This window comes from Triticum aestivum, chromosome 7A (assembly GCF_018294505.1).
Source record: "Triticum aestivum cultivar Chinese Spring chromosome 7A, IWGSC CS RefSeq v2.1, whole genome shotgun sequence".
In the NCBI taxonomy this organism is placed as follows: domain Eukaryota; kingdom Viridiplantae; phylum Streptophyta; class Magnoliopsida; order Poales; family Poaceae; genus Triticum; species Triticum aestivum.
Genome location: NC_057812.1, coordinates 528396050 through 528411423, shown reverse-complemented (window position 1 = coordinate 528411423; position 15374 = coordinate 528396050).

The following is a 15374-nucleotide window of genomic DNA, read 5'->3' as shown; positions in this document are numbered from 1 at the left end:
CTCCGGTGAACCGGGCTGTAGCGGACTACTATGGCTCGAGGAACACTAGACTACATTTCCCCATAAGAAAGGCTGCCAAGGATAAACAACTAGATTGTCGGATCCCACTCATACCAAGCATTTCAATCATACACACAATATGCCCAATATGAGTACATACAACATGGCATCACAACAAAACTCTACAACTTAAGTACTTTATTTAAAGGCTCCAGAGAGCCATACATAACAAGTTCATACAGATAGGGGTCACATGACCCGACACTCAAGTCATACAATCATACAAGCACATGCGGAAGCAACTAGTCTGAGTACAGACACTAGAAAGAGAGAAGGCTTCTTGAAGCATGTCTATCTACATGGGGCCCTCCATGGCCAAGATCACCACCTGGGTGGCTAGTCACTCGTCGACGTCAAGGTCTACGTAGAACCCATCGGAGGGGGCGGTGTTGTCGTCTAAAAACAGTAATTGAGCAAACATGAGTACAAAGGTACTCAGCAAGTCTTACATCAGAACCTAATATACATGCTCATTCTCAAGAAGGTGGTGGGGTTATTGCAGCAAGCCAACTTTGACTCTTGGCTAAGCTATCCTATGGTACTCCACTAGTAAAATAGTTTTCGCACACGAGTCCACTACTCACCAACACAATACTCCACCGGGGATCCTCTCTCATCATCCTACGATAGGGCCATCCTCGGCACTCACACATATCTTGAGTCTTTTAGTAGTATCCATTAATTTGTCTATGAACTGTATAGGCAACCAAGTAGTCCTTTATCGCGAACGTGGCTATTCGAATAGATGATGTTAACCCTGCAGGGGTATACTTCTTCATACACGCTTTCACCACTTACCGCCGTTTACACGACATGTACTCGGCAACCTTCAAGCGGAAGCCCAGAGGGTGTCGGCCACGGCCTACCTAAACACTTAAGTCTCTGGTCCAGGTGTATCGCCTATCCAGGTTCCATCCGCAGGGAGTCCGGCCGAGGTTTCCATATATGGCCCCGAACGATGTGAACAGGGTTCCCGAGACACCAAACGGGTGACTCGGTACACCGTGCCACGGTGTGTCTACTGCAACATAGCCCACCCCTAGGGTCAACGCTACGCATGGCCGCCAACACATAACCTACAAACACCAGAAACTATTTGCAACTCCTGGACAGAGTACTAAGGTATTTAAGAAGCCGAGAGGGTCCATTGGTTTCGGGCCCAATGTACGGTAGTAACTGCATCTTAAATCACACATACAGATCTCAGTTCTTATGGACGGTCTCAATGAAACAACCCACCATGTACTCCTACATGGCCTCTCATCGATACCTTTACCAAAACATGTTCAACACATCCCTCATATTACCGACATAATCATATCACTCTAGCCCATCACCCAGATGAACCAGACCTGACACAACTCTAAGCATAGCAGGCATAGCAAGGTAGGAATCACATACATGGCTCAATCAACTCCTACACATGCTAGTGGGTTTCATATAGTTACTGTGGCAATGACAGGTCATGCAGAGGATAAGGGTTCAACTACCGTAGCACACAGCAGTTTGAATCGCATTGTCTTAATGCAGTAAACAAGAGCAGAAGCGAGAACATGGGTTTGTATCGGAATGATCAATGGGTTGCTTTCCTGTTGTAGTGCTAGTAGGGTACTGCCCTTCAGACGGATACTCGGGGTTATCATCGGAGGCAGAACCTACCACGAAAGACACACCAAAGCATAATCAACACATGGCAATATGCAACAATAAGATGCATGCTATGACATGGCAAGATGAAAGTGTCTTGGCCTAATGCAAGCTAAAACAGAAGGGGATGAACTCATTTGAATCAAAGATTCAAATATTAGCTCATTAAACATGGCCTTATTAGAGCATCACCTTATTCTGCTTAAACAGCAAGGTTAACTTGTTTTGTCATGCATGAAACCATTACAAATGGATAGATTGAATTTTTTATATCATTTTTCATATATAAATCTTTGCATTTGGAGCTATGGTTGATTTTCTATGATTTTTAGAAGTTTTGACTATTTTCTGGAATTTCCTATTAAAGAATAAATCCAGTAATTGAATTAATGCGTCAGCATGACATAGATGTGACGTCAGCGGGTCAACTGGGTCGGCCAGGTCAAACCTGACTGGTGGGCCCTCTTTGTCAGTGTCACAACTAGTTAACAGAATTAGATTAACACTAATTAGCTGTCAGTGGGGCCTGGGCCCACATGTCAGTGACTGAATTAATTAAACTTAGTTAAAACTAATCCTAAACTAATCAGCAGACCGGCCCCACCAATCATAGACTCAGAGGGGGTCTACCTGGGCCCACACAGGGGTCAAACTGAGTCAAACTCGCCGGCGTTTAGCCGCCGGCGAGGCCAGACGCGGCGGAGGGCTGCGGGTTTCGTGCTCCGGCAACCAAACCGACGGTGGAGAGCATCTACGCATAGCTGGGAGCAAACCGCATCGAGTGGTGGCAGTGGGTGGAGCTAGGATGGCCGGAAACGTCGCCGACGACGACCTTGGTGGCCGCCAGAGTTCGGGCGAGGCCGAAACCGAGGCTGCGGGGCACGGCGAGGCGCGTGGAATGGTGCTACGGGCTCCTGAGAGCGCGTGGAAGACGAAGGCGTGCTCGGATTCGACCTTACGCGCCTATGGCCATGACGGCGACATGGCCGGCGGAGCCGAGCTCTCGGCCTCGATGGCAGAGGGGGTTGGAGGACGTGGACGAGCGCGGGGAGAGGGGCGGAAGAAAGATGGGCTCACAGCGGTTGCGGAACGCGTCTCAGCGGGCTCGGGGGAGGTCGGACGTCGTCGGGGTGTTGTCGGTGATCTCGACGGACCGAGGAAGAAGAAGACGTCGGGGAGGTGCTTGGAGGCGTCCGGCGTCGCGTGAGTCGACGAGGAGGTCGAGGACGATAGCGCGGAGCTAATGGTGACGACTACGGCGAACGGCGGCGAGGATCGCGCTCGGCCATCGCGGTAGAGGGTGAGGGAGACGAGGGGGAGAGTGAGGGAGGGAGAGAGGGGGACGTGGGGGTCGGCGTGGCACCCCTAGACGCCTCCAGGGCGTTGGCAAAAGCAGGAGGTGGCTGGCGTGTGGCCGCGGGCGCCTGCCACGCGCTCCTCGTCCTCCTGGCGGGAGGAGGAGGACGACTGGGAAGGCCAGTCGGCTGGGCCGAGCCAGGTGGGCTGGCCAGCACAGGTGAGGCCCAGGTGGGTTTCCCTCTCTCTCTTTTTCTTATTTGTTTCTGTTTTCTATTTTTTTCTACAACTGTTGGGCTTTATTAAAAATACTAAAATGTTTCCAAAAATCCTGAAAATAATTGTGGGCTCTGTTTAGAATATTTCCAACAACAAACATTTATTTCCAGAATTGTTTGAGCATTTAAATTATTTATAGCATTTAAATGCCCAAAATCAAATACTTATGATTTAATTCAATGACCTTCTGTTGACCTAGAAAATTGTGCACCAATTTTGCCAGAGGTTCCAACCCAAGACAAAGAGAGTGAACTTTTTTAGAAGGGCATTCCATGTTCATTGAAAATAATTTTAGTAAACCCTAGTTGTTTCCAGGGGGGTGTTGGGGGTTCTGTCATCCCCATTTCAAACTTAAAAGGAAATTAAACATGATGCACACTCCAATGCTTGAACAAGCTAGGGTGTGACACACAAACCGACTCTGCATAGGCCGCATCTCCTTCCTCACACTCCAAAGCAATTTTGCGGCTTCCGTGAACCGTTATTGTCCCCTTGTGACCCGGCATCTTGAGCTGCAAATACACATAACAGGGCCGTGCCATAAATTTGGCGTAGGCCGGTCGCCCAAACAGGGCGTGATATGGACTTTGGATTTTCACCACTTCAAACGTCAATGTCTCCGACCTGGAATCATGATCATCCCCAGAGGCTACTTCCAGAGCTATCTTACCAACAGGATATGCTGATTTGCCAGGTACTACACCGTGGAATACCGTATTAGACGGTTTGAGATTTTTATCTGTTAGTCCCATACGACAGAAGGTCTCATAGTACAAGATATTAATGCTGCTCCCCCCATCCATGAGCACTTTGGTGAACTTGTAACCTCCCACCTCAGGCGCCACCACCAGAGCCAACTGACCCGGATTATCAACCTGGGGAGGGTGATCCTCTCTGCTCCATATGATTGGCTGTTCAGACCTGCGTAGATAATGGGGCACGGCCGGTTCAACAGAGTTGACCGCCCGCCTCTGAACCTTCCGGTCTTGCTTGTCCAAGCTAGTGGTGAAGACATGGTACTGCCCACTACTCAACTGCTTTGGGTTGCTCTAGTAACCTGACTGTTGCTGCTGTTGGTTGTAACCACCCTAGTTGTTCTAACTATTTTGATTATTATGTCCGCCCGGATTACCGTTAAATCTTGAACCGGAATTTCCTCCACCGTAACCCGGCCCGGACCCTGAGCCACCGCCGGAGCCGTGATCATATCGGAAAGCATTAGAATTCTTGAACTCCAGCATAATGAAGCAATCCTTCCAAAGGTGGTTTGCTCGCGCCTGCTTCGTCCCATGTCTTGGACAGGGCTGGCTCAGTAGATAGTTTACGCGGTTCGGGTTAGGGTTGGCTGCCCCATTGCGATTTTTCGGTTTACCCTTGCGTCGCTGGCCATTGTCCTGCATGTTGGTATTAGCCACAAAGTCCATGTTACCATCCGCTTTACGCTTGCCTCCACCACCATTGCCTGCCCAGTGATGCTGCTGACCTTTGGAGTTGTTGTTCCTCTTTCCCTTCCCTGCCTTGTCATCATCAGATTCGGGATCCTTGGTACTATCAGAATCAGCATACTTTACCAAAGCAGCCATGAGGGTCCCCATGTCAGTGCAATGACGCTTCATCCGTCCCAACTTCAGCTTTAGGGGCCCAAACCGGCAGTTGCCTTCTAGGGTTATTACAGCGGTGTTAGCGTTGATGCGGTCTAATGAATGCAACTCTTGTGAAACCCGGCGCACCCAATGAGTCGTCGATTCTCCTTCCTCCTGGACACAGGCAGCTAAGTCCACTATCGACATAGGCTATTTACATGTATCCTTGAAATTGCTGATAAACCGGGCTCGTAATTGGGCCCATGAACTGATAGAATTAGCCAGCAAGCTTTTTAACCAAGTACGGGTCATTCCTTCAAGCATCATGGTGAAGTATTTCGCACACGCCGCGTCATCCACATCAAGCATCTCCATGGCCATCTCATAACTCTCCACCCATGTCTCTGGAGGTTGATCCGCCGTGTAATTTGGTACTTTGCACGGGCCTTTGAAATCCTTGGGCAGGCGCACATTGCGTGAAGCGGGGATAAGGCAAGGCACCCCCAAAGAACTAGAAGTAACACCAAGTTCGATCGAGATAGTTGGACAAACCAGCGTGAGCTGCCGAGCCTGATGCTGTGTGGCTAACTCGACCTCCCTGCGCGCTCGGGTCCGGTCCACCACTTCCTGAGCGTTATCAGCACCACCCGCTAGGTTGTTGCCACGGGGTGCTCCATGTCGTTCATTACTCGACACTGCCGGTTCATCCATATGTCTGCTATAGCTCCTGCTTGGACGGGGGGCTGAGTGGATCCGGTCGCGGCTGTACGATTATGCTTCCTATTGGACCAAAGCTGTCCTCAGGAGCTCCTTGACCCGTCGCGTCTCTACTGCCTGCGGCGAGTCACCTTCAATTGGAATGGCCTCCAGCCATGCAGCAGCGGCGACGAGATTGTCCATTGGGTTGGAGTAGTGACCCGGAGGTGTTAAAACAGCCTGAGGTATAATGGTGTTTTGACGAGGCGGGTCCATCCGACGAGGCTGAACCGGCGCATCGGTCCCAGGAGCTTCTACCCAGTTTCCCTCCAGCGGATTACTGGTTCCTGCTCTCGGGGTGTTGAAAAGGTCTCTGGCCTCGAAAACCGGAGGCAAATGGGATCGGTACTTCCTCCTCATGACTTCCTGCAACGCGCTCTGGTCCAACATGAGCATGTAGGCTTGTGCGTCTAGAGCGACCCGCTCTGTGGCCATCCTGGTGTCCTCAGCTGCCAGATCCGCCTTGGCCTGGGTGATCTGTTCCTTTATCTTTGCAATCTCCGCGTTGTGAACGCCCTGATCCGCCAGATTAGCTTCCGCCATGAGCATAGCCAATGCATCAAATAGCTCTGATAGAACTTGAGCCGGCGGGCGCACAGGGCCTCCTGCCCTGGCAGCCGTCGCCGCTGCTGAACCGGAGGTTGTTGCCGCAGCGGTCGAAGAATGAAGCGCTGCTTGTGTGCCGGCCATGAATATTCCAACTCGGTTGGGCAGATCAGAGGGGTCCGAAATACTATCGCCATCGGAACAGCCCCCAATCCGGCCATCTTGTAGCTGATAAAGAGATTCGGTTTCTCCGGATGACTCATCGCCGGAGTAAATGACGGTCTCGCCACCAGATCCCGATCCATCCTCATGTCCTCCTCCATGGATGACTCCCACGAAGGCACGCTTCACAGCCGGTTTAACCCGGGCAGATCGCGCACGCTGAGCCATTTCGACGAGGTCGGTGCAGATGTCCAGCTCAGGGCCCGGTTCTTCAATCTTGCCGATAAAAACGTGTATGCCACCAAAGGGGACCTAGTACCCGTACTCAACTGAGCCGGCCTCGGGGCCCTAGCCTGCATCATCGATGTAGAGCTTTCCGCAACGACTCTTAGTCATCCGTCCAACGGCGTAGCCAATGAGTCCTTCAAAGCGGCCCTCCAAGAACCTGAAACCATCGTGCGATAGCCCCACGGTGGGCGCCAACTGTCGTGGTTTTGTCACGGCAGATGTCCTAGAGAAAGGACTTAGTCGTGGAGCCATCGCGACGGGTTAGCTTAAAGGGGTTAAAGCAGACACATGGACGCAAGAGAGTTTATACTAGTTCGGCCCCTTCGATGAAGGTAAAAGCCTATGTCTAGTTGTGATGGAATTGATGGGGTTTCGATGACTAGGGAGCAAACAAGCTTCGCCTATGTCTCGAGTTGTTGTCTGTCCTCCTTGAACTGCCGCCGGGTCGTCCCCTTATATACACGGGTGACGCCCGTCGGTTCACAGAGTCCCAATACCGGCTCATAGATGTGTCCGGTTTGGTCTCTACTTATTCCTAACTTACAATAAAAGTTAACTACCAACGCCGGTTTACGGCTACAGGCCTTGAACCGACCACGGGCCTTGAGCCCTCATCTGCCTTCTCGGGCTTTAACATACTTAACTACTGACGAAGTTAACCCGGCCCAGATAGGCCAGTTTACTCCCAGTAGTAATATCCCCAACACTATGTTTGTCTATGTATTCACACATGTATTATGTTTCTGGTTAATACAATTCTAGCATGAATAATAAACATTTATCATGAAATAAGGAAATAAATAATAACTTTATTATTGCCTCTAGGGCATATTTCCTTCAGTACGAGACCTGCTGGGTCCACCTGAGAAGGGGAATATGTTAGGAGGAAGGAGATTCAAAGCACGGCGGCCGAGTGAACTAGTTTTTTTAAACGGACGAGTGAACTAGTTACATACATAAGAAAATAGCAACTAAAAAAAGCAAACAAGTTAATGGGTTCTTAGAAGAAATATTTCGGACAAAGCAGATAATTACGACACACAGGCTAATGCATGAAACACTCAGATGATAAATGTGCTTATAAACAGATCAAGTACAACATCTAGACCTTCCTAGCATGCCTGATCATGACGTTGTGGCTACCCGTGTACTCGTCGGTTACGGGAAGTAGACACGCCCTCATGTCCAAGATCCGCCTATACATGTCGTAACATGTGTATGCGTCCTTGGCCGTGTAGGTTATGTAGGCTAGATTCAGAGGTACCTCCAATGTGTTCAGGTCCTTGGTATCGTTGTCTTCTTTCACGTTGGCATAGCAGGGGTCGATGATGGTCTCGGCGAGGTCGACCACGGATTCCTTCTCCTGCCCGTTGACGATGATCTTGTATTGCTTCTGGATGTCGACAAGCTTGTTGCACCAGATGGCCGAATCATTGCGTTCTTCCTTCTCTCCACCTTAGAGAAGGTGCAGTCAGCGCTGCCGACGAAAAGGGCGAATGCTCCAGAACCTCTAATGGCCCTACATCAGTGGTAGACGAGAACCTCGTCCCGCATGCATACCTAGGTGACCGTGATCCACTGGTCCCTGTCAGGAGACGTATGGATGGGCACAAGGTCTAGTCCTGCGACCTTGTGCTTTCTCGGCGAGGCAGAGCTTCACCGAGTCCAGATCATTGGTGTCCATCACATTCAACTTGGTGCAGCCATGGGACTTAACGGCGAACTCAAAGGTGAACTCCTTGCTAAAGTACATATCTAGTAGGCTCACCCATCGGATCGCCATTGGAGTCTCTTCAAGTGAACGAGTGGATAGGCGGTGGTAGCAGTTCGCTTTCCAGCTCTTGGGGAACTGGATTGAACAGTAAACAGAGTGTGTACATGCGACAACAATTACTACCCCTCCCTCGCCCGCTGCACGCCCGGTAGAACATGCACCCTCGGCGCATTCAAACGCCTCCATTAAGAAACATATTCCGGCCACACGTCGGTTCACGAGCGGGTCTGTATTGGTACTGTAATAACAAGTGTTAGTGGTCCATTTACTTAAATTTAATTAGCTTTGATAGAAATTTATTCTTAAAACAAGCAATGCATTGGCTCGTTCTATCAGTGCCAAAGGATCAACATGCACAACAATTATAATTATTATTCTTAGGACGCACACGATCAGCACATATGTCGCAATTTCACACCGATAATACTACCGAGTTTGAACTGTTTGTTATGGTTGCTGTGCTTTGCAGCATCATGCCATGTTTCCCAGCTTGCAAGATTCAGAACCAACAAATAAGTTTATAATAAAGTACATCAAAGATGCCTACACATCTCATTGATTCCCAGCTTGCAAGATTCAGAACCAACAAATAAGATTCAAACAATAAGTACAACAAAGATGCCTACACATCTCATTGATTCCCAGCTTGCAAGATTCAAAACCAACCCATTAGAGCATTTTGATAAACTGAATATCGGGATTAAATCCATCTTGGCTAGACGTGTCATACAACATCTATAATTGAATATTCCTGTTTGCACAGATAAGAAAGATCATGATTACTATAATAGTGGCACTAGTTGAAGCAAACTTTATTTCCAAAACAAGAAAAGATTGCGATAGAATAGCTTTATTTAAAAAATAGAACATTAGCACAGTATGACAAAGCACAATCAAGTTGATAAAGGACAGTATTGACCGGTGTGAGGGGCCCTATTCCTCCACGACTCGATGTGGTGAACCTGCAACTCCACTCGGATGAGGCCTTCCTGGAATTCCATGATTCAATTCATGCGCCTTTTTCTACTGTTTGATACGTCTCCAACATATCTATAATTTTTGATTGTTCCATGATGTTATATTATCAATCTTGGATATTTTATAATCATTTTGTAGTCATTTTATATCATTTTTGGTACTAAACATATTGACATAGTGCCAAGTGTCAGTTCATGCCGTGTTTTTTACATCACAGAAAATCAATATCAAACAGAGTCCAAATGCCATGAAACTTTACAGAGTTTTTTTATGGACCAGAAGGAACAAGTTGGGCCCTGGTTGCACCAGGGGGAGTCCTGAGGAGGGGACAACCCACCAGGGCGTGCCAGGAGGCTCAGGCATGCACTAGTGGGTTGTGCCCACCTCGGGTGGCCACCAGACCGGCTCTTTGCTCTATAAATACCTGAATATTCCCAAAACTCTAGGGGAGTCGATCAAATATTCATCCAGCCGTCGCAGAGTCCAGAACCACCAGATCCAATCTAGACACCATCTCGGATGGGGTTCACCACCTCCATTGGTGCCTCTCGGATGATGCGTGAGTAGTTATTTGTAGACCTCTGGGTCCGTAGTTAGTAGCTAGATGGATTCATCTGTCTCTCTTGATTCTCAATACAATGGTCTCTTGGAGATCCATATGATGTAACTCTTTTTGCAGTGTGTTTGTTGGCATCTGATGAACTTTGAGTTTATGATCATTCATATATTTTTATATCCATGAAAGTTATTTGAGTTTCTTTGATCTCTTATATGCATGACCTCTTATAGCCTCGTATTTCTTCTTCGATATTTGGGTCTTGTTCGGACAACTTGGTCTATTTATCTTGCAATGAGTCTTACGGTGCTTGATCCTAGTGACAGAAAGGAAACCGACACGTATGTATCGTTGCTACTAAGGATAAAAAGATGGGATCTATATCTACGCAATAGATAAACGGATCTTGTCTACATCATGTCATCGTTCTTATTGCATTACTCCATTTTTCCATGAACTTAATACACTAGATGCATGCTGGATAGCGGTCGATGTGTGGAGTAATAGTGGTAGATGCAGGCAGGAGACGGTCTACTAATCTTGGACGTGAGGCCTATGTAATGATCATTTCCTGGATATCGTCATAATCATTTGAGGTTCTATCAATTGCCCATCAGTAATTTGTTTACCCACCATTTGCTATCTTTCTCAAGAGAAGCCTCTAGTGAAACCTACGGCCCTCGGGTCTTCTTCCTCATATATTTGCTTGTGATCTACTTTTCCTTTCCATTTTTATTTAGATCTATTAAACCAAAAATACAAAAAATACTTTGCTGCACCTTATTTTATTTGCGATCGATTATGTCAATCTACTACAATTTTCTGGCATCGTTATCCGAAAGGGATGGACAAACCCTTTAACACGTTGGGTTGTGAATTGTTGTTATTTGTGTGCAGGTGCTATTTATGTTGTGTTGCTTGGTTCTCCTACTGGTTCGATAACCTTGGTTTCTTCACTGAGGGAAATACCTACTATCGCTGTGCTGCATCATCCCTTCCTCTTTGGGAAAATACCGACGTAGTCCTAGCAGACAGGCACTTTTCTGGCGCTATAGTCAGAGAGCGGTCAAAAGGAATTTCTGGCGCCATTGCCGGGGAGGATCTTCAACATAACCAGGTTCCTAATCACAAATCTCATCTCCTCGCAATTTACATTGTTTGCCATTTGCCTCTCGTTTTCCTCTCCACCACTTCACAAAAATTTGCCGTTTTATTCGCCTCTCTTTCTCGTTCGCCGTTCTCTTACTGGATATGTATTTGTGTGCTTCATTGTTTGCCATTATGGATAGTTCTCCTTCTATTACTTGCACTCCGGAGGATGAAGTCCTCAACTTTAAACAAAGGGGAGGAGAAAATTTAAAATATGCTTGGTATAGAATTTGCAATGCTCATAATAGATCTATACGTAAACAATCTACCATTGTGCTTCTGCGTTATTTTTATGTTGGCATCACCACTTGGTATAGATTCGTCCTTGATACGATTACCAGTGGCAATTTCTTAATCCGTAAAAGAATAGAAGAAAGTCCGTCTCAGATCGATAAATTGGAAGAAATATTTAGTAATCTAAGCACGGCTTTTGCTACCGCTAAAATTACTGAGGAGACTCCCGTAAAGAGTAGGAGATCTAGGAACAAGGGTGCCACTTCTAGTAATAGTAATAATGGAGATTTTATGATGATTAGTGTTCACCCGAATTTTTTTGAAGTGATAAGACATCCTTTTTGCAAGAATGAAATCTTTGAATTTATTCCTAGGAGTATTTTTATTGAAAATCTTTATAATAAATCCTTTAAGGATTCTAAGTGTTTGATTGAAGAGTTGGACAAAGATGACAAAACTTAGATCCTTGCTTTATGCCTAGCTAAAGGTGTAAAACTATAGCGCTTGTTGGGAGGCAACCCAATGAATAAATTTTATTTTTGCTTTTTGCTTCCTGTTCTTGTGTTTTAGCACAATTATGCTACTGTTATGATTGTGTTTTTGTCTTTTAATTAGTGTTTGTGCCAAGTAAATCCTTTAGGATCTTCTTGGGTGATAGTTGTTTGATCTTGCTGAAAAACAGAAACTTTTACGCTCATGAAATTAAATTTCAATTTTTACCAGAGAGATAAAATATCCATTCCACTTGTAGTAGATCAATACATAAGTTTCTCAGGTCATCCTAAATTTTCAGAATTTTTTGAGTTACAGAAGTATTCGAAATAGTCAGATTTCTACAGACTGTTCTGTTTTGACAGATTCTGTTTTCTTTGTGTTGTGTGCTTATTTTGATGGCTCTATGGTTTTCTTTGATGAGTTTTTGCCATAGAAAAGTTAGAATACAGTAGATATAATACAAAAACAAAATATGAATTGGTCTGATAAAGAACTTATAGTAGTGGTTTATTGTTCTTATACTAACGGATCTCACGAAGATTTTGTTGAGTTTTGTGTGATTGAAGTTTTCAAGTTTTGGGTTATCTTACGATGGATGAAGGAAGGATGGAAGAGCCTAAGCTTGGGGATGCCTTGGCATCCCAAGCTATTCTCCAAATAAGCAACCAACTAAGCTTGGGGATGCCCCCGAGTGGCATCCCCGCTTTCTTCCAACAACTATCGGTATTTTACTCGAGACTATATTTTTATTCGTTACATGATATGTGTTTTGCTTGGAGCGTCTTGTATGATATGAGTCTTTGCTTGTTTTATTTTGTGTTTGAAGTCATAAATCCTTTCTGGATACACCTATTCGAGAGAGCCAAAAATATGTCATGACTTGTTAGAATTGCTCTCTATGCTTCACTTAAATCTTTTATGAGCTAGGACTTGCTCTAGTGCTTCACTTATATCTTTTTGAGCACGGTGTGCTTAGTATTTTTGAAGAAATGGTCTCTTGCTTCACTTAGATTTATTTGAGAGTTAGTAAAATTTTGAAGAAAAACTCTCTTGCTTCACTTAAATTGTTTTGAGAGAAAGAAATATTATGCTCATGATCTTCACTTATATTTGTTCGAGCTTATGAAAAGTGACACATGAAAATTAGTCCCAAAGTGATAGATATCCAAGAAGGATAAGAAAACAAAAATGTCATGCAGATCATTGGACAAAATAAACTTGATTCTTAGTAATAGTTTTGAGATATGATGATGTGGTTTGTGAGTTATATTGATGAGTAATTATGCTCTAGTAGGAATATTGGTGTTAAGGTTTGTGATTCTCGAAGCATGCACATATAGTCTCTCGTTATGCTACGATGTTGGAGCATGATTTATTTTCGATTGTCTTCCTTATGGGTGGCGGTCGGGGATGAGCGATGGTCTTTTCCTACCAATCTATCCCCCTAGGGGCATGCGTAGTAGTACTTTGCTTTGAGGGCTAATAAACTTTTGCAATAAGTATATGAGTTCTTTATGACTAATGTGAGTCCATGGATTATACGCACTCTTACCTTTTCGCAATTTTCTAGCCTCTACAGTACCGTGCATTGCCCTTTCTCACATTGAGACGTGGTGCAAACTTCGCAGGTGCATCCAAAACTCAAGATATGATACGCTCTATCACACATAAGCCTCATTATATCTTCCTCAAAACAGCCACCATACCTACCTATTATGGCTTTTCCATGGCCATTCCGAGATATATTGCCATGCAACAACCATAGTTTCTGTTTGATGACTTGAGCATTCATTGTCATATTGCTTTGCATGATCATATAGCTGACATAGTGTTTGTGCCTTAGCCACCGTTCATCAGTTTTCATACATGTTACACTAGATCATTGCCAGAGGCATTCATATAGAGTCATATTTTGTCATAGGTATCGAGTTGTAATTTTTGTTTCTTTTGAGTTATAAGTAAATAGAAGTATGATGATCATCATTATTAGAGCAGTGCCCTAGTGAGGAAAGGATGATGGAGACTATGATTCCCCCACAAGTCGGGATGAGACTCCGGACAATGAGAGAAAGAAAGAAAAAAAGGAAAAAAAGGGGGAGAAAAGAAAAGAAATAAAAAGGAAAAAAAATAAAGAGAGAAGGGGCATTGCTAGTATCCTTTACCACAATTATGCTTCAAAGTAGCACCATGTTTTTCATATGGAGAGTCTCCTATGTTGTCACTTTCATATACTAGTGAGAATTTTTCATTATAGGATTAGATGCACACCCACTTAGTTTTCATATTGAGCTTTCATACACTTATAGCTCTTAGTACATTCGTTGCATGGAAATCCCTACTCCTCACGTTGATATCGATTGATGGGCATCTCCATAGCCCGTTGGTTAGCCGCATCGATGTGAGACTTCCTTGATTTTTTGTCTTCTCTATATTCACCCCTATCATCATACTCTATTCCACCCATAGTGTTATATCCATGGCTTGCGCTCATGTATTGCGTAAGAGTTGAAAAAACTGAAGCGTGTTAAAAAGTACGAACCAATTGCTTGGCTTGTCATCGGGGTTGTGCATGATAAATACTTTGTGTTAAGAAGACAAAGCACGACAAGACTATATGATTTTGTAGGGATAACTTATTTTAGCATTGATATTTTGAAAGACATGGTTGCTTGTTGATATGCTTGAGTAGCTAAATTATTATGTCAACACTAGACTATTGCTTTGAACCACATAAAAAGTCCAATTGTCCATGCTATAAAGAAAAAAAGATATGATATGATAGGATAAAACAGCACTCCACATCAAAAATTCTGTTTTTATCACTTACCTACTGTAACACCCCGGATGTAATTTACCTTATATGTATCCCAACTCTTGCTGTTTCCGGCACTAAGTTATTTCATTTCATCGTTGTTGGGTTTTGTCTCCGTGTGTTGTTGTCTTTGTCATGCATCTCATATCATGTCATCATGTGCATTGCATTTGCATACGTGTTCGTCTAATGCATCCGAGCATTTTCCCGTTGTCCGTTTTGCATCCGGCGCTTCTATGTCCTCTGGTGGTCCTTTCTACCTCTTTTCGTGTGTGGGGGTTAAACATTTCCGGATTGGACCGAGACTTGTCATGCGGCCTTGGTTTACTACCAGTAGACCGCCTGTCAACTTTCGTGTCATTTGGACTTTGTTTGATACTCCAATGGTTAACCGAGGGACCGAAAAGGCCTCGTGTGTGTTGCAGCCCAACACCCTTCCAATTTGTCCCAAAACCAACCTAAACCCTCTCCATCATCTAGAGCGTTCGATCATGATCGCGTGGCCGCAAACCACACCTCATTTGGAGCTTCCTAGCTCCCTCTATGCCTATAAATAGATCCCCTCACAAAAATCCCGGATCCCCTCCTTCCAAACCCTAGATTCCTGCTCACCTTGCCGCTGGACGTGTCCGAATTGGGCTGGACACGTCCGCCCGTCGCCGCCGACCAACGGGACGCCGCCATGTCAGCCCCGCGGCGCCCCACATCACCGCCGCCGCCCGAGGCCCGCCAGGCCCACGGCCGGCCCCCGCGGCCCAC